The 26,644-nt window shown below is 39.7% G+C and overlaps 1 protein-coding gene across 1 annotated transcript in view; it reads left to right on the forward strand.

Moving 5' to 3' along the window:
• The window catches only part of KIRREL3 (kirre like nephrin family adhesion molecule 3), a 228,403-nt gene that overhangs the window by 97,093 nt on the left and 104,666 nt on the right, over nucleotides 1-26,644 (forward strand). The window lies entirely within an intron of this gene.

A 26,644-nucleotide genomic window follows, 5' to 3' on the forward strand; every position in this document is an offset into this window, starting at 1 on the left:
CTACAGACTAATATCCCTTATGAATATCAATGCAGAAATCTTCAACAAAATCCTAGCCAATAGACTTCAACAACATATCAAGAAAATCATTCATCATGATCAAGTGGGGTTCATACCAGGTATGCAGGGATGGTTCAACATTAGAAAAACAATCAACGTCATCCACCACGTAAATAAAATGAAGAAGTGTGAATCTTCCAACTTTGTTATTTTTCAAAATGTTTTGGCTGCTCTGGGTCTCTTACATTCCTATATGAATTTTAGCATCACCTTGTCATTTTCTGCAAAAATGCTCACTGGGATTTCGATAGATCTTGTGTTAAAGCCATAGATCAATTTTTGACACACCCCCCCATGGGTCAATGCTTTTTTTGTTTCTGCAGTGTTCCCTCTCCTCCCTTCCCACCCCTGGCAACCAGACAAAGAAAGTTTCCCTTGTATATAAACCTTTCCTTGACCCTCCACAACAACGAACTAATACTATATTTGTCCTTCTATGATTGAATTATTTCACTCAGCATAATATCCTCCAAGTTCATCCATGTTATGTGGTGTTTTGCAGACTCTACATTATTCTTTAGTGCTGCATAGCATTCCATTGTGTGTATGTACCATAGTTGGATCACCCACTCTTCTATTGATGGACATGTAGGTTGTTTCCATTTTTTTGCTATTGTGCTGCGATGAACATGGGAGTGCATAGATCTGTTCCTGTCCTGGCTCTCATGTCTCTAGGATATATACCTAGTAATGGGATTGCTGGGTCAGATGGTATCTCCAATTCCAGCTTTCTAAGGAATTGCCATACTTCTTTCTACAGTGGTTGTATCACTTCACAGTCCCACCAGCAGTGTATAAGAATCCCAATCTCTCCACATCCCCACTAGAATTTGTTTTTTTCTGTCTCATTGAACTTTGCCATCAGTGCTGGGGTGAGATGGTATCTCATTGTTATTTTGATTTACATCTCTCTGATGGTCAATGATCATGAGCATCTCTTCATGTATTTGCTGGCCACCTGAATATCCTCCTTCGTGATGTGTCTATTCATGTCTTCTGCCCACTGTTCCATTGGATTGTTAATTCCTTTGCTGTTGAGACAATGGGGTTTTCTATAAATCTTGGAGATAAGTCCCTTGTCAGATATGTAATTATTGATAAGTATGAATTTGTTGCTGTCATTTTTGTTATGTGCTTTTTTGTGGTGTTGATTTCTTTGTTCCATATAATTTTCTGTGCTGAGCTTATTTTGTTTATGAATCACGTTATCACTTCCTTCATTACTATTATTTTAGTATTTGCTAAATATTTGTGCTGATCATCTTTTTTATTTTGATGTGAAGGTTTATCATGTTCTTTGAGGTTACCCTGTAATTTATAGTTTTCTTCCCAAGTTTAGAACAGTCTGTTCTATCTTGTAGTTGTCTTGACTTCCCTACCATTTAGAAATTCTGTAACTACACAATTTTTTCCCTCTTTTTGGTTTGTAGTTTTCCTCATTTGTGAGTTCATGTCTCTGGTTCCCTGTTTACAATCTTGTAGGCTTTCTTTGGATACTTCCATAGCTGGGTTGGTTTCTGCTTTATGTCATCATGTGTGTTAATGTTCAGTTATTGTTTGCTGTTGTTCATTGTCTGTCCAAAGGACTCCCTTTAGCATTTCTTGTAAGGTTGGTCTGGTTTTAACAAATTCCCTTAATTTCTACTTATCTGAAAATGTCCTAATTTCACCATAATATTTGAGGAACAATTTTGCTGGGTACATAATTCTTGGTTGGAAATTTTTCTCTTTCAGGGTTTTACATATACCATCCCATTGTCTTCTCACCTGCCTGGTTTCTGCTGAGAAATCCGAGGTTAGTCTTATTGGTTGCCCCTGTAGGTAACTCTTCATCTTTCCTGTGCTGCTTTCAGGATTTTTTCTTTGTCTTTGGTTTTGGTGAGTTTGATGATGATATGTCTTGGTGATTTTCTTTTGGGGTCTGTCCTGTTTGGGGTTAGTTGGACTTCTTGAATGGATGTATTCTTATCTTTCATCATACCATGAAAATGGTCTTCCAACAAATCTTTGACAATTTTTTCTGTGGTTTTATTTGTCTCTTCTTGTTCTGGAATTCCAATTACATGTAGGTTATTTCTTTTGGTGGTATCCCATGAGAATCTTAAGGTTTCTTCATTTTGTTTTGATCTTTTTTCTGATTGATCCCTTTCCAAAGAAGTATTGAGGTATTTGCCTTTAATCTTCCTAATTCTGTATTCCATTGATTGAATTCTACTCCTTTGCCTGTTCAATGTGTTATCTATTTCTGAAATTTTAGTATTAATCTTCTGGATTTCTATCTGGAGATTTTGTGTCATTTCTAATTTTTCATTTATTTTGTCATCTTGTTCTTATATTGTCTCAAAATTGTTCTAGGGAGTCTCTGGCACTTGTTTGGCTCTATGGCATTAGTGTCCTGGATCTGTGGAGGTCTCAACGAGTATTCGTTGCCTTCAACTCCCACCTGACATGTTTATCAGAGCATTCCGCTTTTTCCCCAGATCACTGCTGACTTGACTAGTTCCCAGAGTCTCATTTCTAATCTGGTATTGCATCCATACACTATTGTTGCTTCCTCACCCCTTTGTTTCAATTTGATGTTGTGGTCTTTCCTGGGTCGTGCCTCGGTATCATTGGCTGGGAGAGCAAGGGCACAAGATACCAGGAGCCGGCCCTCTGCCACAGGATATGAGTAGGAGCTTGTGCTGGTCTTTGCAGCTGGATGTACTTCTCAGTGCCACTGATGGAAACGTGGCCAGGATTAAGCATCAGTAAGATTACTGCAGGGGGACCCAGAGAAAAGGGTCCTTCTCCTCGAGCAATGCCTGGAGGGACTCAGAAGGGAACTGCAAGGCCTACGGAGTCAGGTGCAGGAGCAGGCCCAGGCCCAGGCCCAGGCCCAGATGTAATCAGGACCAGGAAAGTACAGTGCTACCATTGGCCTTCACCAGGAATTGCAGAATTAGTGGCAACTGCTATGGGAGGAGTCAGTGGTTCTGCGGGAGGAATTGAAGTTGTTGCGGGACCAGTTGAGTCAGCACCAGGAGTTGCTGTTAAAGCAGATGACTGAAGGGCAGCAGGTTCAGGCCCGTGGCTGGAAGATCTCCCAAGGAGCACCTTTTCTTACCTGGAGTCCAACAGCCTTCATCTCCAGGCCCAGAGCCTTGAGCAGGAGGACTTATCCCTTCAGGGCCCCAAGGTCCTCATGAGTGACCTGTAAGAACTTGTAGGAGTAGTGGGATGAAGCCTTCTTTACCCTTCTGTACCCATCCAGGGCCTTAAGGCCTAATTTCTGGGCCCCATGCCTCTTTCTTCTTGATCTAGCTGGTATCTGCCCTCCCTACTGAGGCTTCTCACTACCTATCCCCCTTACTTACCAACCGCAGTAAAATGGTTTAATTCTCCCTGGTGTGTTTTCTGTGAATCATTGCACACATGGAATATACTCAGCTATAGCCTTTCTTCATCCTATTATTTGGTCACTTCCTGTTACCTCTACCTTTAAAATCCATAGACATTAGCTGTACCTTCTGAGGGAAAGCCAAACTCAGTTAAACTTGGAAGGAGATGGCAGTTTTCAGCCTGATTAGGAGAATGTTCTGGGACAGTAGTACTGTGAGGATATCCATAGTCTAGTGGGCCTGGGTCTGGGCAGTAGGAAACTTCCCCTCATCTTCATTTTCTGCCTCTTGAGGGTCACTCTACCTTGTTCATTCCTCCTTGTCCTCAGCAGTCCTACCTCATTTCCTACAGCAGCTTCTTTCCTGGTCTCTCTTCTTTCAGTCTCTCTACCTCTGATCTAGAGGCTCTTAGAGTTTGTTGACTGCAACCCCTCAGTAAGAAATACAGTTTACATTGTGACCTAGTAAATACAGATATGTATATTTACTAATGAAAACAAAAATATTATGATTTACTACTTATTCATACTAGCTATGGTAAACTCTGATACCTTTTACTCTATTTCATTAGAATACTATGTCATGGCTAACAGTTCTCATCTTTCCATGACTTCATTGCTTTCTGGAGAATTTATCTTCCTGGGTAGACTCAAGATATCTTGCCTTTCTCTTTACCTGGGCTTTGTGTTCTAGATAGTGCAGTCCAGGGTTTTCTAAGAAGCCACAGCATCTCACTGAGGCCTCATGAGACTAGTACTACTGCTAAATCTAGTCAAAAGATAATGCCATCCATCCACCAAGTGTTTGTCTATTGAATATTCCCTATGTGTATTTGTCCTATGTGAAGATGTACAGTGGGTTTATGTAAAGGTCCCAAGTCTTAGGTTAGTCTAGCTAGGGAGAGGAGACAGTTATCTGAAATAAAAGCATGATAAACAGTTGAGGTGAGTAGGGCAGGAACACCTCTAGTTACGGAGTACGTTAGTAGACAGGTCATAGAGAGGGAGACCTGATACCTGAATAGTTATAGAGCAATCTTCCTTTATGTTGAGATGTAATCCATACTGAAGGCTGTATGTAGTCTTTGTTCTTCATCAATAAGTGCTTCAAGTCACCTTCACTCAGCAAGCAAGTTTGAGTAATCTGCATATCATAGGTTAATGAGTCTTCCTTTAATTCTATGCTGTGTTCATCATATGGTCCAGCTTAACATAAAGAAAACAAAAATCCTCACAACTGGACCAATAAGCAACATTATAATAAATGGAGAAAAGATTGAAGTTGTCAAGGATTTAATTTTCCTTGGATCCACAATCAGTGCCCATGGAAGAAGTAACAGTGAAGAAATAAGTTGATGTATTACACTGGGCAAATGTACTGCAAAAGACCCCTTTAAAGTATTAAGAAACAAAGATGTCATTTTGAAGACTAAGGTGCTCCTGACCCAAGCCATGGTATTTTCTTTTTTAAAAAATTTTTATTGTAATTTGGGTGAAAGTTTACAGAGAAAATTCATTTTCCATACAGCAGTTCATACACATTTTGTTTCATGACATTGACTACAATTCCCCACAATGTAACAGCTCTCTTCTCACTTCCTCCCTGTAGTAACTTCTTTCCTCCCATGCACTTCCCCCCACCCCACACCAGCTGTCTCCCTGTGCAAACACTGCCCTTCTGTTCTCCCATGATTGATCTGATTGCTCCAAGAAGTGTATGTACCTGATGTAAATGTTCACCCCATATGCCCAAGCCATGGCGTTTTCAATAGCCATGTACGCCTATGAAAGCTGGACAATGAATAAGGAAGAACAATGAAGAATTGATGCATTTGTGTTGTGTTAGTGAGAATACCTGAAAACATCAAGGACTGCCGGAAGAAAGAACAAATCCATCTTGGAAGAAGTATACCTGGAATGCTACTTAGAAGCGAGAACAGTGACTTTGTCTCATGTACGTTGGTCATGTTGTCAGAAGGGACATGTTACCCTGGAGAAGGATATCATGTGTGTTAAAGTAGAGGGTCAGCAAAAAAGGGGAAGACCCTCAATTAGATGGATTGATACAGTGTCTGCGGTGGTGGGCTCAAGCATAGCAATACTTGTGAGGATAGTGCAGGATGGGGCAGTGTTTTGTTCTATTGTACACAGGGTCGCTATGAGTGGGAACCAACTTGACAGCACCTAATAACAGCATTAGTCCTTGGTTCTCTCCCCTCAGCATCGGGAAGCTGGTAAGAATGGAATGGTAGAGATCAGACCTGGGTCAAACAGACCCTGTTTTAAAAAATGTAAAAACAATACCTTCCCATTTGCTGTGTAATCTTTCACTGAAAGCACAATAAAATATTTAAAATAAAAAAAAAAGAAAGAAAAGAAATTGTTCTAGGGTTTTCACTGTGTTTTCCTCAATTTTGTCAGTGTTTTCCTTGATCTGCCTCTCAATTCGTTGAAGATACCTAAATACAATTCTTTTGAATTCCTTATCAAGGAGTTCCGATGCTGCATCTTCCTCAAGGATGTATTTTGGGTCTGTATCCTGGTCTCTTGTTTTTCTTGCTTTATCTTGCTTCTTTGTGTACACTGTGATGCTCTGTTGTCTCTGAGGCATTGTGATGTTTCTATGTTTATATTTAATAGGTGATTGTATGTTGGAGTGACTTGCCCATGATTTTCATTTTCTTTGTTTTCTTTGTATGTTATCTACGTAAGCAGGTTACTGTGCTGTGCTCCTCTGTTTGCTAGTTGACAGCACTTATACACTCACCACTTGTCTCCTTTCCCATTGTCAGCCTCCCATATGTCCCTGCTGTCCTTGGCAAATAGAGCCTATTCTTAGGTTCCTGGGATCTGAATGAGAATGCTATCACTTTAAAATCCAAAATGGCCATCACTTGTAAATATTCAAAATGGCTGTGCCCTTGATTACTTTAAATATCCAAAATGGTCACCTCTTGTAAACATTCAAAATGGCTGCACCCTCAGTCACTTTAAACATCTAAAATGACTGCTGAGTGTAAACAATCAAAATGGCTGTGCCCTTGAGACAGCAGAAAGTCCACAGCTCAAGTTGTCTACCTTCCTGCTATTTCCCTTCCTAGTCATAGACCACCAGCACAGTTGTCCCTGCAGCCCTCGGTGACCAGGGCCAATCTTTAGGTCAATTCTCAGGTCCCACACCACTTGGATATATTCAGGCTGTTGGTTCCATCAGAGTAGCTGATAGTCCACTGCTCAGACCATCTCTGTACTCATTGTTTTTGTTCAGGATTTTCCACTGGTTGGTGACTAACACACTTCTGTATAGTTCCTTTCAAAGCTCAGGGCTCCAGGATTATCTTCTGTATCTCTGTCAATTGATTTTTCTTTGTTGAAGGGGGGTGTGTAGCTTGTCTGCCTATTCCACCATCTTACCAGAAGTCATAGATCGATTTTTGAGAATTGCCATCCTAATTATATCATCTTCCAATCCATAAATATTAAATATGTCTCCATTTATTTATATTTTTAATTTTTCTTAGCCATGTTTTGTAGTTTTCAAGTATACATTGTGTAATTCTTTTGTTCAATTTATTCCTAAATATTTTCTTTTAAATGCTATTGTGGATGGAATTGTTTTCTTAATTTTTAAATTGTTCTTTGTTAGTATATAGAAAACTCATTGATTTTTATATATTGATAATGGATCTTAAAACCTTGATGAACTCATTTATTAATTCAATAGTTTTGTGTGTGGAATCTCTTAAGACTCTGCATATAAAATCATTTCATCTGTGAATATTTACTTCTTTTTCTTCCAATCTTAATGTCTTTTTTTTCTAATTTTCTTTCCTACTTACTGCACTGGCTAGCTCATCCAGTAAAATGTTAAATAGAAGTGGTGAGAACAGATATCCTGGCATTGCTCCTAGTCTTAGGTGAAAGCATTCAGCCTTTCACTATAAACTATGATGTTAGTTGTAGGTTTTTCATAGATACACTATATAAGGTTAAAGAAGTTTCTATCTGTTCCTAGTTTGTCAAGACTTTCTACCGCAAATAGTATTGGGTTTTGCTAAATGCTTTTTCTGTATCTGTTGAAATGGTCATGTGCCTTTTGTTGTTTATTCTATTAGAATAATCTATTACATTACTTGGTTTTCAGATGTCAACCCAACCTTGAATTCCTAGGGTAAATCCCACTTGGTCATAGTGTATAATCTCATGTATTGCTGGATTCAGTTTGCTAATATTTTGTTGATGGTTTTCATCTATATTCATGATGGATAATGATCTGTAGAATTTTTTCCTTCCTTGTGATGTCTTTGTCTGGCTTAAGTACAGGAATAATGTCTTGTAGAATAAGTTGGGAAATGTTATTTCCTCCTCTATTTTCAGAAGAGTTTGTGAAGGACTGATATTATTTAAATGATTGATAGAATTCACTAGTGAAGCCATCTGGGCCTGGGGTTTTCTTTGTGGAAATATTTTAAATTATTAATTAAATTTCTTTATGTGATAAGGTCCATTCAGATTTGTAGAAAGTAACTTTGAACAGAGACTTAGAGAAGGTGACAGAGTTAGCTGTGGATATCTGAGCAAAATCCTTACTTGAAGTGAAAAGCAGAGCCATTGAAGGGTTCTGAGCAGAGGAGAGATGTGAGCCAACTTATATTCTTAAAAGGAATACTCTAGCTGGTGGGTTGAGAACAGACTGTAAGAGGGAAGACCTATTAAGATGCTCTTACAATATAACAGATGAATGGTGAGGAGGTTCAGACCAGGAAGGTAGCAGTGGAAATAGTTGGAAGTGAGTGTCACAGAAAGATAGAACTCAAGGATGATCCCAAGGTAATTGGCTGGGGTCTTTAATTCCTACAAAGTAGGATGCAAAATTCTTAATGTATATGTTCACATTCTCAAAGGACCTGATCAGTAACCCCCCAAAAAAACTTAACAATGATTAATTTAGACCAAGAGCAGTTGTGGTTCAGTGGTGAATTCTTGCTTTCCACATAGGAAGCCCATGTTTGATTCTTGGCCAATGCACCCGCCAGCACAACCACCACCTGCCTGTCTGTGGAGGCTTATTTATCACTATGGTGCTGAGCAGGTTTCTGCAGCACTTCCAGACTAAGACAGACTAGGAAGAAAGGGCTGGTTATCTACTTTCAAAAAAATCAGCCAATGAAAACTCTGTGAATCACAATGATCTGATCCCATTGTGCATGGTGTCACCATGAGTTGGGGCCCAAGTGGACAGTAGTTAACAAGTTTAGACCAACCTCTTCATTTTTAAGAAAATGCAGTTCGGAGAGTTAAATTACTTCCCCAAGACCACCCCGCTAACTAGCAGTAAAGCTAAAACTTTCCTGGATGCTTTTTATATTGAACAGGGGGCTTGCCCAGCAGGATTTGCCATCAGGCCTGTCCCCTCTCTTACCCAATGAAACCCATTCACCTTTTCCTAGGAACACCTGGGAGAAAGCCAGGCTACAGAGATGGCTTCTACTCTGCTTCCAGCTGCCAGGCCAGGGTGCCTACCTCAGCACCCACATCCACTTTGGCAGCTACCTGACTTTCTTTCCATGCCAGATCCACAGGCTCTGAAACTCTTGGAAAGATCTACGGCAAAGCCTTTCTGCCATGCACAGCTCCCTTTTCACACAGAAAAGCAGAAACACAGCACCTTATCTGCCTAAGAGAATGAGAGCACTTAGATTTCTATCTGTGTGGCAATCTTATCTAAACAGGTTCAGGTGGCAAGAGTGAGGGAGGAAAAATAATTAAAGGGAGGCAGGTGAGATGTTGACATTGTTATTACTTAAGTCCTGCAAAGCTTTTAGTTCATGTTTTTATTCTGATGACACCCAATGAGAAGGAAATCAGCTTGGTCGATTATCTGAACCACACACCCGTTCACCCCACCTCTCTGCCACCCATAAATCTTATTAAACGAGTTCCATGGGTAGGACAAAAGGTAGGCAAAATGTTGATGTTGTTACCATAATGGAACAGTTTGCTTAGTTTCTACACCAATGAAATGCAACCAAGGGAAATCAGTTTTAAAGATTACCTTTCACAGATGCAAATCGGAGAGCCGAAAGCTGGGCTCAGAGAAGAAAATGGCACCAAACTTGAAAACATTTCTGAGTCTGTACCAGTCTCTTAGGGGCTTTTAAGCCCACAATTTACCTTTTGACTGCATTCTATTTTCTTGCAAATCCTTTATTTCCCACTTATTTATTGACTACAGACACAGCACCAAAAGAAAAAAAAGGAGAGTGATTCTCCAGCCACTGGTCTTAAAAATCCATAGCAGGAAATGGTTCTCTGGAGGGAGGTTTTTAGTACTTGCTGTGAACCAGTGCTTAATTGAATTGCTTTCCTTCCCAGGTGTGTCCGCCTAAGAGTGGTGGCATTTTCTCCTACCATAGGACAGGAGGAGCTTCCCAGTCTTACCTTGGAGGGTCAGGGAGGAGGTTGTGGAGCCTGGAACAGCATTCCCAGGGCAGGCCCATTGGCCTGGCACACATGTGGTCCAGAAGGACCCTGTCCTTCCCTAATGTATTCGTTCAACAAGATGTGTTGGCTACCTGTGCTAAGAAGCATGGGGTCTATGAAAGCATGAGAGAATTCTAGTGGGCAGAGTCTTAGGGATAGTGGAGCCCAGGTTTACAGTGGTACACAGACTAGTCTTGTTAGCTCTGAGTGTTTTTAGAATTTTTAAAATCTGTTGCCAACATTTAGATTTTGGAGATTGTTGCTTTAAAAATTCAGATTTCTGGCTTCTCTTGAGAAGATCTGGCAGCATTAGGCCTACTTGCCTTCTGGCTGATCACTTCAGTAGGATACGGGTTCTCCAGCCCCACCCCTATTGCTTACCTGAGCCACTTCATGCATTTGCATTACCTGTGCTTCAGTTCGCTTCGCCTGATGGTAGCAAACCCAGGCATAGGCCCTGCCTTCAGGGAGCTTACAGTGTGTGTCAGGGTTAAACTAGACACAGAAGCAGGGAAAGGAGATGAAGCAAGGCAGAAGACAGGCAGTGCCCAGTCATGCCTAGGGAGTTGGGAAGGGCAGAGCCTTCTATGGGAAGTTTAAAGCATGAGTAGAATTTGGACAAATGAATCTATTTGTCATAGATGAGTGGGCAGCGGGTTCCTGCTCTGCTAACAGCTGTTCTGTTTTAGATGCCCAGAACTTGGAGCTGAGCTGCGTGGATTCACATGTGAGCTCTGCCATTCACTCTACAGTGTGGGCACACTGCTGAGGTGGATCTGCTGTACAGGCAGCTCCACCAACTGCTCTGGTGATCTTTATACCTCACAGAGCCCCTGGGTCTCTAAGACTGAAACTCAGGCCCTGCTCTGGCTCCTCCTCACTCCGCTCCCCTGCTTCTCTCATCTTATACATGCAGAGACTGAGGGAAGAAGTAGACTTTACAAACAGAACTGAAATATAACTAAAAACCAGTTGCCACCGAGTCAATTCGAATTCATGGTGACCCTATGTGTGTCAGAATAGAACTGTTTTCCATAGGGTTTTCAGTGGATGATTTTTCAGAAGTAGATTGCCAGGCCTTTCTTCTAAGGCACCCCTTGGTAGACTCAAACTGCCCACCATTTTGTCAGCAGCTGAACATGATAACAATATTTGCACCACCAAGGGACTCCTTTGAAACCACAGACAGTGTCTAATCCAGGTGAAAGAGGCTCTCTCTCACTCTTGGCTGCCTCTCTGCTTGAGGGGCCAAACGCCTCCAACATCTCAGTGGCTTGATCCAGTAGCAATTCAAACCACTTTTCCAGGCTCTGTGTCTGTGCTTCTGGTAAACCCCTTTTCAAAGAACTCCTCTTGGAAGTCTATTTGATAGTAAGGGGATTGATATTATCATATTGACAACATTTCAGTTAGCAGCCAAGCACATTAACCATATGCACCACCTAGGGACCCATATATTAAAACAATATAATATTAATGAATCCATCCTGGGGCCAGAGCCTGGCTGGTCTCCTAGGTTTGCCATATGGAATCACCTAGCTGCAGCCTCAATCATTGAGCCCAACTGCTCCCCCTCCTCCCATGCCTAGCCCCAGCCTTTCTTTATTGGGGCGCCTCACCAGGAGAATAATAGTGTGAGAGGAAACAGCCAGAAGTGCTCTCTCCCAATTGTGCCTTTGAACCCCCTGCTCCAGGCACGTAATTCATGCACAAGACCCACAACAAGGAAAGAAGCCCGGAGGAGGAAGTGAGGTACAGGTCTAGGATTGCCAAAAGGCAGTGCCTCAGCAGGGTTGGAAGAGCCAGAGGACAAAGGCTAAACGCTAATGTACAGAGTCTGTGTGCAGATATGAGCAGGTGTACAAATGCAATAAACAAGCTAATATCCATTTGATAATTTGTGAATTTAGTGAAATACAGTGCACTTATATTCCACAATTTGGTATACCCAGTTATACTTTCGGTAATAGAGAGCTATCAGATCAGCATCATACTAGATCAGTATTGAAAAACTGTTAAAAACACAGTTAAAAAAAAAGTTGTTTTTTTAAAAAAAAAAACTGAATAAATGTCAGTTGCTGGAAGAACCATAGTCCTTCCTGCTGTCCTGGGTAATGGGGTTCTCAGAGGGCTCCCAGTTGAGCCTCGAGAGCTAAGCTGTGGAATACGGCAGATACTAGCCACAAGTGGCTACTTAAATTTAAATTTGAATTAGTTAAAATTAAATGAAGCTAAAAATACAGCTCTTCAGTCACACCACCACACTTCAGGTACTCAATAGCTATGTGTGGCTTTGGGAAGGCTGGTTTAACCAGGATTCAGATATTCCTGGGTTCTCTGGCCAAATTCTAACAAATAACACTCCAACAACTCAACAACATTCAATAACAGAATCGAGTTCAAGGCTGTGGACCTGGGAAAGTTGAGGTTAGCTTGCCAGAAGTGTTTACATTGATTCATAATAAAATCAGTGAGTGGAGACTTTCCAGTAATCACTGACTCCTTTATTCAACTAATCTTCATTGAATTCCTATTATGTGTAAAAGCATTGTGTTAGATACAATGGGGAGATGTAGAAATAGTAAAACATTTCTTGGCCCGAAGGAGTCTATACCCCAGGGAGAAAGAAAATATATAACCTCTTTACTATCATGGAAAGCAAGGAGTCCTTGGGTGGCACAAATGGTTAAGGACTCTAGTACTGTACCAAAATATTGGCAGTTCAAACACATCCAGAGGCACTTCAGAAGATTGTTGTTGTCCCAACTCATAGTGACCCTAGGTACAACAGAACAAAACACTTCCCAGTCCTGCACCATCCTCACAGTCATTGCCATGTTTGAGCCCATTGTTGCAGCCACTGGGTCAGTCCATCTCATTGAAGGTCATCATCTTTTTTTGCTGACCCTCTACTTTATTAAGCAGGATGTCCACCCCCAGGGACTGGTCCCTCCTGATAACATGTCCAAACTACACAAGATGAAATCTTGCCTTCTTCCCTTCTAAGGAATATTTTGGCTACACTTCTTCCAAGACAGATTTGTTCATTCTTCTAGCAGTCCATGGTACATTCACTGTCATTTGCCAACACCATAATTCAAAGGCATCAATTCTTCTTTGGTCTTCCTTATTCATTGTCCAGCTTTCACATGCAGATAAGGTACTGAAAATACCATGGTTTGGGTCAGGTGCACCTTAGTCCTTCAAGTGACTTTTTAACACTTTAAAAAGGTCTTTTGAAGCAGATTTGCCCAATGCAATAAGTCCTTCAATTTAATGAAATCCTTGACAACTTCAGTCTTTTCTCCATTTATTATGATATTGCTTATTGATCCAGTGTCAGCATTTTTGTTTTCTTTATGTTGAAGTATAATCCATGCTGAAGGTTGTAATCTTTGATCTTCATCAATACGTGCTTCAAGTCTTCTTCACTTTCAGCAAGCAAGGTTCTGTCATCTGCATATTGGAGGTTGTTAATGAGGTGTCCACCAATCCTGACAGCACATTCTTCTTCATACAGTCCAGCTTCTCAGGTTATTTCCTTAGCATACAAATTGAATAAGTATAATGAAAGAATACAACCATGACACACACCTTTCCTGATTGTAAACCACACACTGTCCCCTTGTTCTGTTCCAATGACAGCCTCTTGGTCTCTGTACAGGTTCCACATGAGCACAATTAAATGTTCTGGAATTCCCACTCTTCAAAATGTTATCCATATTTTGAGATGACTTACACAGTCTAATGCCTTTGCACAGCCTATAAAACACAAGTAAACATCTTTCTGGTATTATTTACTCTCAGCCAAGATCCATATGATATCCCTCATTCAACATCCTCATTTGAATCTGGCTTGAATTTCTGGCAGTTCTCTGTCAATGTATTGCTACAACCATTTTTTTTCTTTTAAATTATCTTCAGCAAAATTTTACTTGTGTGGGATTTAAATGATATTTTCAAAAATTTCTACATTCACTGGGAATGGGCATTTGTATGGATTTCTTTAAGTCAATTGACCAGGTAGAATTTTTTGACATAGACAAGTGAGCACTTCCAGTATTGCATTCATTTGTTGAAACATTTCAATTGGTATTCCATCAGTTCCTGGAGCCTTCTTTTTCACCTGTGCTTTCAGTGACCTGTGGACTTCTTCCTTCAATAGCCTTGGTTCTTGATCATATGCTACCTACTGAAATGGTTGAACAATGACTAATTCTTTTTGTGTATTCCTTCCATCTTCTTTTGATGCTTCCTGCATCATTCAATATTTTGCCCATAAATTCTTCATACTGCAATGTGAGGCATGAATTTTTTCCTGAGTTCTTTTAGCTTGAGAAATGCTACCCATATTCTTCCCTTTTGGTTTTATAACTCCAGATCTTTGCACATTTCATTATCTTTAGCTATTCTACATGCAAGAGCAAGTTCCAGGATCTCTTCTGACATTCATTTTGGTCTTTTCTTTCTTGCCTGTCTTTTTAAATGACCTTTTGCTTTCTTCATGTATGATGTCCTGGATGTCAATCCCACAACTCATCTGGTCATTAATGTTCAATGCATCAAATGTGTTCTTGAGATGGTCTCTAAATTCAGGTGAGATATACTCAATGTTGTACTTTGGACCTGGTGGACTTGTTTAATTTCAAGCTTCAGCTTGAACTTGCATATGAGTAATTGGTGGTCTGTCCCACAGTCAGAACCTTGGTCTTGTTCTGACTTGTGATATTGAGTTTCTCTATCATCTGTTTCTATAGATGTAGTCAATTTGATTCCTGTGTATTCCATCTGGTAAAGTGTAGTTGTCATTTATATTGTTGAAAAAGTATTTGCAATGAGTAAGTCATTAATCTTGCAATATTCTGTCATGCAATCTCTAGCATCATTTCTATCACCAAAACTATATTTTCCAGTTGCCGATCCTTCTTCTTTGTTTCCAACTTTTGCATTCCAATCACCAGAAGTCATAAATTTCAGGCTGCAGAAGTTAGGAATAAGAAAAAATCTTTTATTTCTTCATCTTCAGCATTAGTGGTTGGTGAATACATTTGGATAATACTCATATTAACTGATTTTCCTGTAAGCGTATGGATATTTTCCTATCACTGACAGCATTGTACTTCAGGATAGATCTTTTTTTAAAATTGTGATTTGGGTGAAATTTTACAGAGCAAATTGGTTTTCCATCCAACAATTCATACACATTTTGTTTTGTGATAATGATTGCAATGCCCATAATGTAATGACACTCTTCCCACTTACTCTCTGTGTTTCCTGTTTCCATTTGTCCTTCTTTGCTGTTCTTTTCTGCCTTATGCATTTTATCCCTCAGAAAATGCTGCCCTTTTGCTCTCATATGGTTGATTGTTCTAAGGAGTGCATCCTGTCTGGTATTACTGTACAACTAAAGTCCCATCTATTGTTTGACTGAAAGTTGGGGTGAGTTCAGTTCCATGCTTGAAGGGTGTCTGAGGGCTGTAGTCTCAGGAGTTCTACCTGTCTATCAGACCAGGAAGCCTGATCTTTTTATAAATTTGAATTTTGTTCCACATTTTTCTCCCAGTCTATCCAGGATCTCCTGTTTGATCCTTTTCAGAGCAGTTGACAATGGTAGCCCAACACCATCTAGGTCTTCTGGACTCAGGATTGTAAAGGATAGGGTTTATTGCTCTTAGTTCTCTAGTGCTACAATAACAGAAATACCACAAATGAATGGCTTTAACAAACAGAAATTTATTCTTTTACAGTTTAGGAGGCTACAAGTCCAAATTCAGAGTGCTGGCTCTAGGAGAAGGCTCAGCTAGAAGTTCAAGTTCAGAGTGCCGGCTCCAGGGGCTGATTGGTGGCCCCTCTACTTGGAGCTTCAGCTCTCCCTCCCAGGCCTACTGAAGAAAACTTCACGCAGCTATTGGCTGCTGAAGCTGATGATGCAAAATTGGCTGTTAAAATGGCAGATTTTTGACTCACAAGGTGCAAAGGCAAGAACCCCAAGATTGGCAGGCAACACAATAGGACACTGGTTCCAGTCCAGGAACTAGAGATGATGACAGGCCAAATGCAGGATCCCAAAATGAGCAAAAAGCTAGAGACCTTTCTCAAAACTTCTCCATGTATACTGGAAACAGGCCACACCCTGAATGCAACTCCCTTTCAACTGATTAGCTACTCACAGCAGATTCTACCGTTGAGATAGTTACACCACATCCAGTCTCATCATGGGAAATAGTTATATCCAGCTGCCAAGCCACTCAAAATCACAGCTGTTCTGGTTACCTAGTGCCGCTCTGACAGAATACCACAAATGGGATGGCCTTAACAAACAGGAGTTTATTCTCTTATAGTTTGGAGGCTTTAAGTCCAAGTTCAAAGTGCCAGGATCTAGGGGCTGGGTGAAAACCCCTCAACCTTGGGCTTCAGCTCTGCCTCCTGCTCCTGGCCCACTGGAGCTAGAGGCGTTTTTTTCACTCAGACAGCTGCTGGCTGCTAAGGCTGAGAAGCCCAAGGTTAACAAGTAAAAAGGCATAGTCCTGATGTTACCAAACCACATATCAGGCCATTAATTTAAGTCCATTGTAAATCCCAAGGTCCACAGAGCATGACAGGCTGCTGAACAATGACACAGCTACATGCAGAGCCCAAGCATGCCATAGGCTAGAGACCATTCCCAAAGCTGCTGCTTATATGCGAGAAGCAAACCACATAGCCAAAGCAGCTACTCAGCTGCTTGTGGTAGATCCCACCATGGAGTTGATTAACAGTCTCATCATGGGGAATAACTACCACCAGCTGCCCAGCCACTCAACCAGGCCCAGCCAAGTTGACACACAAATACAACCACCATAACAGCCCAGCCAACTTGACACACAGCTTTAACTTCCACATGCTCCATTAGTCCTACTGACTAATTTTTTCCATGTGTCTTTGATTTTATTCACTCTTCTTTGCTTAAGACAGGGAGAGACCAATAGTTGCATCTTAGTTGGCCACTCACAAGTTTGTAATACCACACTTCCAACTCATAGCGACCCCTCCTTGTGTTTCCAAGGCAGTATCTCTATGGAAGTAGATTGCCCAGTCTTCCTTCCAAGGAGCAGTTGGTGGGTTGGACCACCAGCCTTCTGGTTAGCAGTCAAATGTCTTAGACACTACACCACCAGAGCTCCCTAGTTACTACTCAGCAAAGTAGGATGTAGAACATTGTCTTTGTGGACAATGTTATGCCAATAGATTTTAGTGTCCCCCAAGACTATGATCCTAAGCTGCCAGGTCCAGCTTAGGATCACGGTGTTTGGTTATGGCTAAGAAGTTTTCATAACTTTGCTCCCTGTATGTTCTACTATATTCGTGGATATATTTGCAGCACATATAAATACATATATAGAAATATCCTCTGTCAAATATATGTATGTGTGTATATATATTCATGGGTGTAGGCCCATTCCCCTTCCTACACCTGTTTAGCTTGCATATCTATCTATGTATCTACTCATAGATCATTGCTATCACGGTTATTGCAGGGCTGTGTTGTAATAGTATTTCTCTTTGTTGCCTTTAATTCTTAGGCTCTTATCTTCCTGTGCCTTGATCATTTTGTGCTGACCTCCCCCTTAGTGTGTACTGTCTTTCCCTTCACCCAAGTCAATATGTGTCTACCCTCTAGTTAGTGATTTGTCCTCCCTTTCCCTCCCACCCCTGGTAACCTGCAAAGAATGTTTCTTTCTTTGTGTAAAGCCCTTCTTAACTTTTTATAGTAGTGGTCTTATACAATGTTTATCTTTATGTGATTGACTAATTTCACTTAGCATAATGTCCTCTAGGTTCATCCATATTATGAGGTGTTTCACAGATTCATAGTTATTTTTTACTGTTGTGTAATATTCCATTGTGTGTATGTAGTATAATTGGTTAATCCACTTATCTGTTCATGGGCTCTTAGGTTCTTTCCATCTTTGTACTATTGTGAATAGTACTATGATGAATATGAGTGTACATGTATCTGTTCATGTCATGATTGTTATTTCTGTATAATACATACCTAGTAATATGATTGTTGGATCATATGGTATTTCTATTTCCAACTGTTTAAGGAAGTACCATACCATTTTCCACAGTGGTTGCACCATTTTACAGTCCCACCAGCAGTGTATGAGTGTTCTAGTCTCTCCACACCCTCACCAGCATTTGTTGTCTGTGTTTTTGAACATTGCAATTAACGGTGAGCTGAGATGATGTCTTATTGTCATTATTTGTATGTCTGTAATGGCTAATGAAGGAGCCCTGGTGACACAGTGGTTAAAGCATTCAGCTTCTAACCAAAAGATTAGTGGTTCAAACCCACCAGCCATTCTGTGGAAGAAAGATGACGCAGTCTGCTTCCATAAAGATTTACAGCCTTGGAAACCCTATAGTGTTGCTATGAGTCAGAATCAACTCAAGGGCAGTGGTTGTGTTGTGTTTGGAATGGTTATGATCATGTACATTTCTACATGTATTTGTTGGCCACCAGAATGTCTTTTTTGGTGAAGTGTCTGTTCATGGTCACCTATTTTTCTAATTGGATTATTTTTCTTTTTGTTTTTGAAGTTTTCTATAAATGTTACAGATCTGTCCCTTGTCCAGTATATCATTGCCAAAAATGTTTTCCCAGTCTGTAAGTTCTCATTTTACTCTTTGACAAAGTCTTTTGATCCACATAAATGTTTAATTTTTAGGAGGCCCCAGTCATCTAGTTGTCTTCTGCTGTTTGTGCATTTTTTTTAGTTATGCTTGACACAGCATTTATGCCATGTATTAGGGCCCCTAAGTTTGCTGCTATTTTTTCTTTGATAATCTTTATATATTTTGGTTTTACATTTAGGTCTTTGATCCATCTTGAGTTAGTTTTTATATGCTAAGAGATATGGATCCTGTTTCATTGTTCTGTGAATGGATATCCAGTTTTGCCAGAACCATTTGTTAAAATAAAAACAACCAACCTCACTGCTATCTAGTCAATTCCAACTCACAGTGACTCACACTGGGTTTCCAAGGTGGTAAATCTTTACAAAAGTAGATTGCCCAGTCTTCCTTTCATGGAGTGGCTGGTGGGTTTGAACCTCCAACCTTCTGGTTAGCAGTCAAATGCCTTAGGCACTATGCCACCAGAGCTCCATTTGTTAAAGAGACTATCTTTTCCACCATGGGTTTCAGACCTTTGTCAAAGATCATTTGTCCACAGGTGGATATATTTACTTCTGGATTCTGAATTTGGTTCCATTGGTCTATGTGTCTGTCATTTTACCAATACTAGGCTGTTTGGACGACCATGGTTGTAGAGGAGGTTTTGAGATCAGGAAGTATGTGTTGTTGTTGTTGTTAGGTACCGTCAAGTCATCTCTGACTCATAGCGACCCTATGCAGAGGAGAGCAAAACACCACCTAGTCCCGCACCAGCTCCGCCATCCCTGCTATACTTAAGCCCATTGCCGTAGCCACTGTGTCAATCCATCTCCTTGAGGGCCTTCCTCTCTTCCACCTACCAAAGTAGGTGAGATGAAGTCTGGCCATTGTCGCTTGCAGGGAGCATTCCAGCTGCACTTCCTCCAGGAAAGATTTGCTAGTTCTTCTAGCAGTCCATGGTACTTCCAGCATTCTTCACCAGCACCACAACTCAAAAGCATCAATTCTTCTTTGGTCTTCCTTATTCATCATCCAGCTCTCACATGCATATGAGGCGATTGAAAATATCACAGCTTGTGTCAGGCACACCTTAGTCATCAAGGAGACATCTTTGCTCCTCAGTACTTGAAAAAGGTCCTTTGCAGCTGACTTGTCCAGTGCTATATATCGTCTTATGTCCTGACTGCTGCTTCCATTGGGGTCGTATGTAGAACCAAGCAATGTGAAGTCTTTGACAACTTCAATCTTTTCTTCATTTATCATGATGCTCCTTATAGGCCCAGCTGTGAGGATTTTTGTTTTCTTCATATTGAGATGTAATCCATACTGCAGACTGTAGTCTTCATTCTTCATTAGTAAGTGCTTCAGGTCATCCTCACTTTCAGCAAGCAAAGTTGTGTCATCAGTGTATCACAGGTTGTTAATGATTCTTCCTCCAATCTTGATGCCACATTCTTCTTCATGTAGTCCAGCTTCTTGGATTATTTGCTCAGCATGCAGATTGAATAAGTATGGTGAAAGGATGCAACCCTGACACATTCCCTTCTTGATTTTAAACCATGCAGTGTCCCCTTGTTTTGTTCAAATGACAGCCTCCTGGTCTATGTACAGGCTCCTCATGAGTATAATTAAGTGTTCTGGAATTCCCATTCTTCTTTCTCAATGTTATCCACAATTTGTTATAATCCACACAATTGAATGCTTTTGTATATTCAATACAACACAAGTAAACATATTTCTAGTATTCTTTGCTTTGAGCCAAGATCCATCTGACATCAGCAATGATACCCCTTGTTCCACATCCTCTCCTGAATCCAGCCTGCACCTCTGGAAGTTCTCTGTCAATATACTTACTGAATTATCTTCAGTAAGATTGTACTTGTGTCCAGTATTAATGATATTGTTCGATAATTTCCACATTCTGTGGGATCACCTTTCTTTGGAATGGGTACAAATATGGATCTCTTCTAGTCAGTTGGCCAGGTAGCTGTCTCCCAATCTCTTGGCATAATCAAGTGAGTGCCTCCAAGGGGGCATCCGTTTGTTGAAACATCTCATTGGGTATTCCATCAATGCCTGGAGCCTTGTTCTTCGCCAGTTCCTTCAGTGAAGCTTTGACTTTTTCCTTCAATACCATTGGTTCTTGATCATATGCCATCTCCTGAAATGGATGAACATTGACCAATTCTTTTTGGTACAGTGACTCTGTGTATTCCTTCCATCTTCTTTTGATGTTTCCTGCATCATTCAATATTTTGCCCATAGAATCTTTCAATATTGCAACTTGAGGCTTAAATTTTGTTCTCAGTTCTTTCAGCTTGAGAAATGCCAAGTATATTCTTCCCTTTTGGTTTTCTAACTCCAGGTCTTTGCACATTTCATTATAGTAATTGGCTTGTCTTCTTGAGCTGCTCTTTGAAATCTTCTGTTCAGGTCTTGTCTTGTCATTTCTTCCATTTGCTTTAGCTACTCTCCATTCAATTCCAAGTTTCAGAGTCTCTTCTGACATCCATTCAGGTCTTGTGTTCTTTTCTCATCTTTTTAATGACCTCTTGCCTTCTTCATGGATGATGTTCTTGATGTCATCCCACAAGTCTTCTGGTTTTCAGTCATTGGTGTTCAGGGAGTATGCAGCCTCCTATTTTGTTCTTCTTTAGTAGCACTTAGCTTACCTTGAGTCTCTTTTCTATCCATATAAAGTTGGTAACTAGTTTTTTCGTCTCTCTAAAGAATGATGATGGAACACAATCAAGATTGCATTATCTGTAGATCATTTTGGATAGTATTGGCATTTCCTCAGTGTTAAATCTATCTGTAAGCATGGCATATTCTTCTATTTATATAGGTCTCTTTTGGTTTCTTCTAATAGTGTTTGGTAGTTTTCTTTATACGGGTCTTTTGTATTTCTGGTTAGATTTATTCCTGATTACTTCCTCTTTTGGTTGCTGTAAATGGTATTATTTTCCTGATTTCCTTTTCACAGATCCCTTTATTAGTGTAGAGGAAGCCAACTGATTTTTGTATATTAGTCTTGTACCCTGCCACTTTGCTGAATCCTTCTATTAGTCGAGTAGTTTTCTTGTTTAGTCTGTGGGATTTTCTATGTACAAGATCATGTCATCTGCAATAGGGATAGTTTCACTTCTTTGCCAATTTGAATGCCCTTTATTTCCATTTCTTGCTTTATTGCTGTGGTTAGGACTTTCAATTTAATATTGAATAAGAGTGTTGATAAAGCACATCCGTGTTACAAGGGGAATGTTTTCCATCTCTCTCCATTGAGAATAATATAAGTCATTGGTTTTGTGTGTATGCCCTCAATTATGTTGATGAACTTCCCTTCTATTCTTATTTTGCTAAGCACTTTTATCAGTAATGATGTGGGGTTTTATCATGCCTTTTCTACATTGATTGATATGATCATGATCATGTGGTTCTTTTCCTTTGTTTTATTTATGTGGTGGATTACATTGATTGTTTTTCTAATATTGAGCCATCCTTATAGAACTAGTATGAATCCCATTTGGTCATGAGGTATTATTTTTTGATATCTTGTTGTATTCTTTTGGCTAGGATTTTGTTGAGAATTTTTGCATCTATGTTCAGGAGGGATATTGGTTCATAATTTATCTTTTTTTAGTGGTGTCTTTGCCTGGTTTTGGAATCTGTGTTATTCTTGCTTCATAGAATATGTTTGGGAGTATTCCTTTTCTATGTTCTGTAATAGTTTGAATAGAATTGATATCAGCTCTTCTCTGAATGTTTGGTAGAATGCTCCATTGAAGCCATGTGGGCCAGGGTTTTTATTGCTGGGAGTTTTTTGTTTGTTTGTTTGTTTTGTTTTGTTTATGACTTGTTCAGATTTTCCTTTTCTGATAGGTCTGTTCAAACTTTCTACCTCAGACTGTGTTAGTTTGTGTAGGTAATGTAGTTCTAGAATTTATCCATTTCTTCTAGGTTTTCATATTTGTTAGAGTACAGTGCTTCATAGTATTCTGTTATTATCTTTTTTATTTCAGTTGGTTCTGTTATGACATTGCCTATTTCATTTCTTATTCATGTTATTTGCATGTTCTCCTTTTTTTCTTTGTTAAATTTGCTGGTGGTTCATTGATTTTATTAATTCTTTCAAAAAGCAACTTCTAGTCTTGTTAATTGTTTCTGTTGATTTTCTGTTTCATTTATTTCTGCTGAAATCTTTATTATTTCCTTTCTTCTGGTAACTAGGCTTTATTTTTATTTATTTATTTATTTATTTATTGCTGTCCTTTTTCTAATTGTTGGAGATTTATTTGGTGTTGATTATTGTTCTTTTTTCTTTTCTTTTAATGGGTGCATTTATTGCTATAAATTGTCCTCTGAGCACTGCTTTTGCTGCGTCCCAAGGATTTTAGTACATTGTGTTTGCATTCTCATTTGATTCAAGAAATCTTTTAATTTCATTTTTTATTTCTTCTACTACCCAGTAGTTTTTAAGCAGGATGTTATTCAATTTCCATGTATTTGATTTTTTTTTTTTTCCTGGATCTTCATGTTGTTCTTTCTACTTTTATGACATTGTAATTGGAGAAGATGGCTTATAGTATTTCATTTTTAAATTTATTGAGGTTTTCTTTGTGGTCTAACACATGGTCTGTTTTTGAGAATGTTCCATGTGCACTGGAAAAGAATGTATATTGTGCTGTTGTTGAATGGAGTGTTCTGTATACCTCTGAGATCAAGTTGGTTGTATTGTTTAGGTCTTCTGTAGCTTTTTTGAGTTTCTTTCTAATTCTTCTGTCCTTCCTTGAAAGTGTGTATTCTCCCACTATTATTGAGAAATCTATTTCTCTTTTCAGTACTGCTAAAGTTTGGGTGTACAGATATCTATTATGGTTATATCCTCTTATTGCATTGGCCCTTTAATCATGATATAATGTCCTTCCTTGTTTCTTGCTGGTTTTTGCCTTCAAGTCTATTTTATCAGAAACTAACATCACCACTCCTGCTCTTTTTGGGTTGCCATTTTTTTGATATATGTTTTTCCATCCTTTGATTTTTAGCTTATTTTTTTCTTTGTATCTAAGGTCTGTCTTTTGTAGACATGTTCATGGGTCATGTTTTCTTGTCCATACTGCTACTTTCTGTCACTTGACTTGTACAGTTAATCCATATACATTCAATGCAATTATCAATAGGTATGAATTTACTGCTGCCAGATTGCTGTGTTTGTTTTGGTTTTGTTTTTTTGTGGTGCAGATCGTTTCTTCATTCCATGTATTTTACTGTGTTAGTTCCTTTTTCTTATGGATTTCCTTATCATTTCTTTTGTTGTTGTTGTTTTAGTGTTTACTGAATCTTTACAACTTTCTTCTTTTTTATTTTAGTGAGAAGATTTATTAATTTTCTTTAAGTTACCCTGTAATTTATTATTATCTTCCCAAGTTTAAAATAGTCCATTATATTCTTCATATCATCTTGATTTCCTCTCCATTTTGAAGTTCTGTAATTACACCATTTATTGACTCTTTTTGCTTTGTGGTTGTCATTGTTTACAAACTGATATCTCTAGTTCCCTATTTTCAGTCTTGTAAATTTATTTTATTTTTGATACTTCTATATGTGGCTTAGGAGCTCTGGTAGCATAGTGCCTAAGGCACTTGACTGCTAACCAGAAGGCTGGCGGTTCAAACCCACCAGCCACTCCTCAGAAGGAAGATGGGGCAATCCTACTTCCATAGTGATACTGCCTTGGAAACCCAAGGAGGGGTCACTATAAGTCAAGTCTGACTCAACAGCACATAACAACAAATATGTGGGTTGATTTCCAGGTAATGTTGTTGTGTGTCTTAATCTCAGATTATTGTCTGAAATTGTTGGTTCTCTGTCCAAAGGAGTCCCTTTAGCATTCTTATATGATTGGTTTTATAAAAATTCCCTGAATTTCAGTTTATCTGGAAATATCCTAATTTCACCATCATATTTGAGGGACAATTTTGCTGGGAATATAATTCTTGGTTGGCAATGTTTTTCTTCAGAGTTTTATATATGCCATGCCATTGCATTCTTGCCTTCATGGTTTCTGCCAACAAATCAGTTATTGGTTATCCTCTGTAGGTAACTTTTCATTTTTCCCAAGCTTCTTGCTCCTTTCAGGATTCTTTCTTAGTCTTTGGTTTTGGAAAGTTTGATATGATATGTCTTTGTGATTTTCTTTTGGCCTCTATCCTATTGGGGGTTCATTGAACTTCTTGAATGCATATCTTCTTTTCATCTTTCATGATATTAGGGACAGTTTCTTACAACAAATCTTTGATAATTTTCTCAGGTTTTTTTTTTTTTTTTAAGTCTCTTCCTGTTCTGGAATTCCAATCCCATCTAACTTATTCCTCTTGATAGTGTCCCATATAATTATTAGACTTTTTCTTTTTTTAAACTGTTGAAGGTAAGTATAATTCTTTTAAATTCCTTAGCAGGTAGTTCCAGTGCCATTTCTTGCTCCAGAAGATTTTCTGGACTGGTATCTTGGTTACTTGCTTGAGCTACCTTGTCCTATTTTTGTGCATAATTTGAAATTATCTTTTGTCTCCAAGACATTGTGGTGTTATTGTATTAATTTCTTGATTGTATATTGGTTTATTTTACCCTGATATTTTGTTTTCTTTTGTTTTAATATATCCAAGCAATAGGATAGGTGTACTACTCTGATTGCTAGTTTGCCAGCACTGGGGCACTCACTACCTGTCTCCAGGTGAATTTATTAGTGGGTGGGAGTGTGAACATGAGTCTCTATTACTGGTCATGTAGAGAAGTTAAGGGCAAAATGGGTGTGATGTCCACTGTCTATCATAGATTTCATAGATTTAGTGGTGCTGGAACATGTGATGGCACTCACAGTGGATGGGGCAGCTGGTGTGGCAGGTAGAGGTGGGTAGGGTTGCTTATTCCTAGTGATGGGGGGAGGTGAGAAAGAAAAGGGAAGAGTAAGAGGAAGGAGTCAGCCGCAGGGCTCCAGGTGAGAAGAGGGAACCCAGGCCATGTCCCACAAACAATGAGGCAGGAAAGCAGGGAGAGGACAGAAAAGGCAAAGAGGACCAGAACAAATCAAGGACTCAGCCACAGGGACCCAGGTGAGGAGAGGGAACCCAGGCCACATCCCACAAGCAGCAAAGAAGGAAAGCAGGGAGAGGACAGAAAAGGCAAAGGGGACCAGAACAGATTGAGGAGTCAGACATAGAGATCCAGGTAAGGGTGGTTGGAGAGGTTTCCAACAACTAAGGGAGACAAACTTGTCTGTTGGTTTTTCCTACTGTGGTGATGTGTTGCTGTGAGTCTTGAGGCTGTGCCACTGGTGTTTCAAACCCAGTGGGGTGCACATGGTGCACAGGTATCAGCCTGGCTTGCTGACTGAGACCAACTAGGAAGAAGGAAGAGGCCATCCACTTCTCAAAGAATTGGCCAGGGAAAACCTTATGAGCAGAGAAACACTGTCTGATACATTACTGTGCAACTTTATGAATAGTCCGGAAACATTGTCCAATACAGAGGAAGAAGATGAGTCACTTAGCTTAGAAACTCTCAAAGTAGGACTGGGCAAGAGCTGCATTATCAAAGTAAAATCAGCCTTACTCATATGGATAATATAAAGCTTTCAAGACCTCCATTTGCTGGCGTGGCACCACTCAAATTGAGGAGAAACAGCAGCAAGCATCCATTAATAATCAGAATATGGAATGTACAAAGTATGAATCTAGGAAGATTGGAAGTTGTCAAAAAAGAAATGGAACGCATAAAGATTGATATCCTAGGCATTTGTGAGCTGAAATGGACTGGTTTTGGCCATTTTGAATCAGACAACCCTATGATCTACTCTATGACCCGACTCATAGCGACCCCTACTTGAGTTTCCAAGGCAGTATCACTATGGAAGTAGATTGCCCCATCTTCCTTCCGAGGAGTGGCTGGTGGGTTTGAACCACCAGCCTTCTGGTTAGCAGCCAAGTGCCTTAGCCACTATGCTACCAGAGCTCCCACGATCTACTATGCCAGGAAGGACAGTTTAAAGAGGAATGGTGTGGCATTCAT

This window comes from Orycteropus afer, unplaced genomic scaffold (genome assembly GCF_000298275.1).
Source record: "Orycteropus afer afer isolate SDZICR_OR568_19922 unplaced genomic scaffold, OryAfe1.0 scaffold00178, whole genome shotgun sequence".
Lineage (NCBI taxonomy): Eukaryota > Metazoa > Chordata > Mammalia > Tubulidentata > Orycteropodidae > Orycteropus > Orycteropus afer.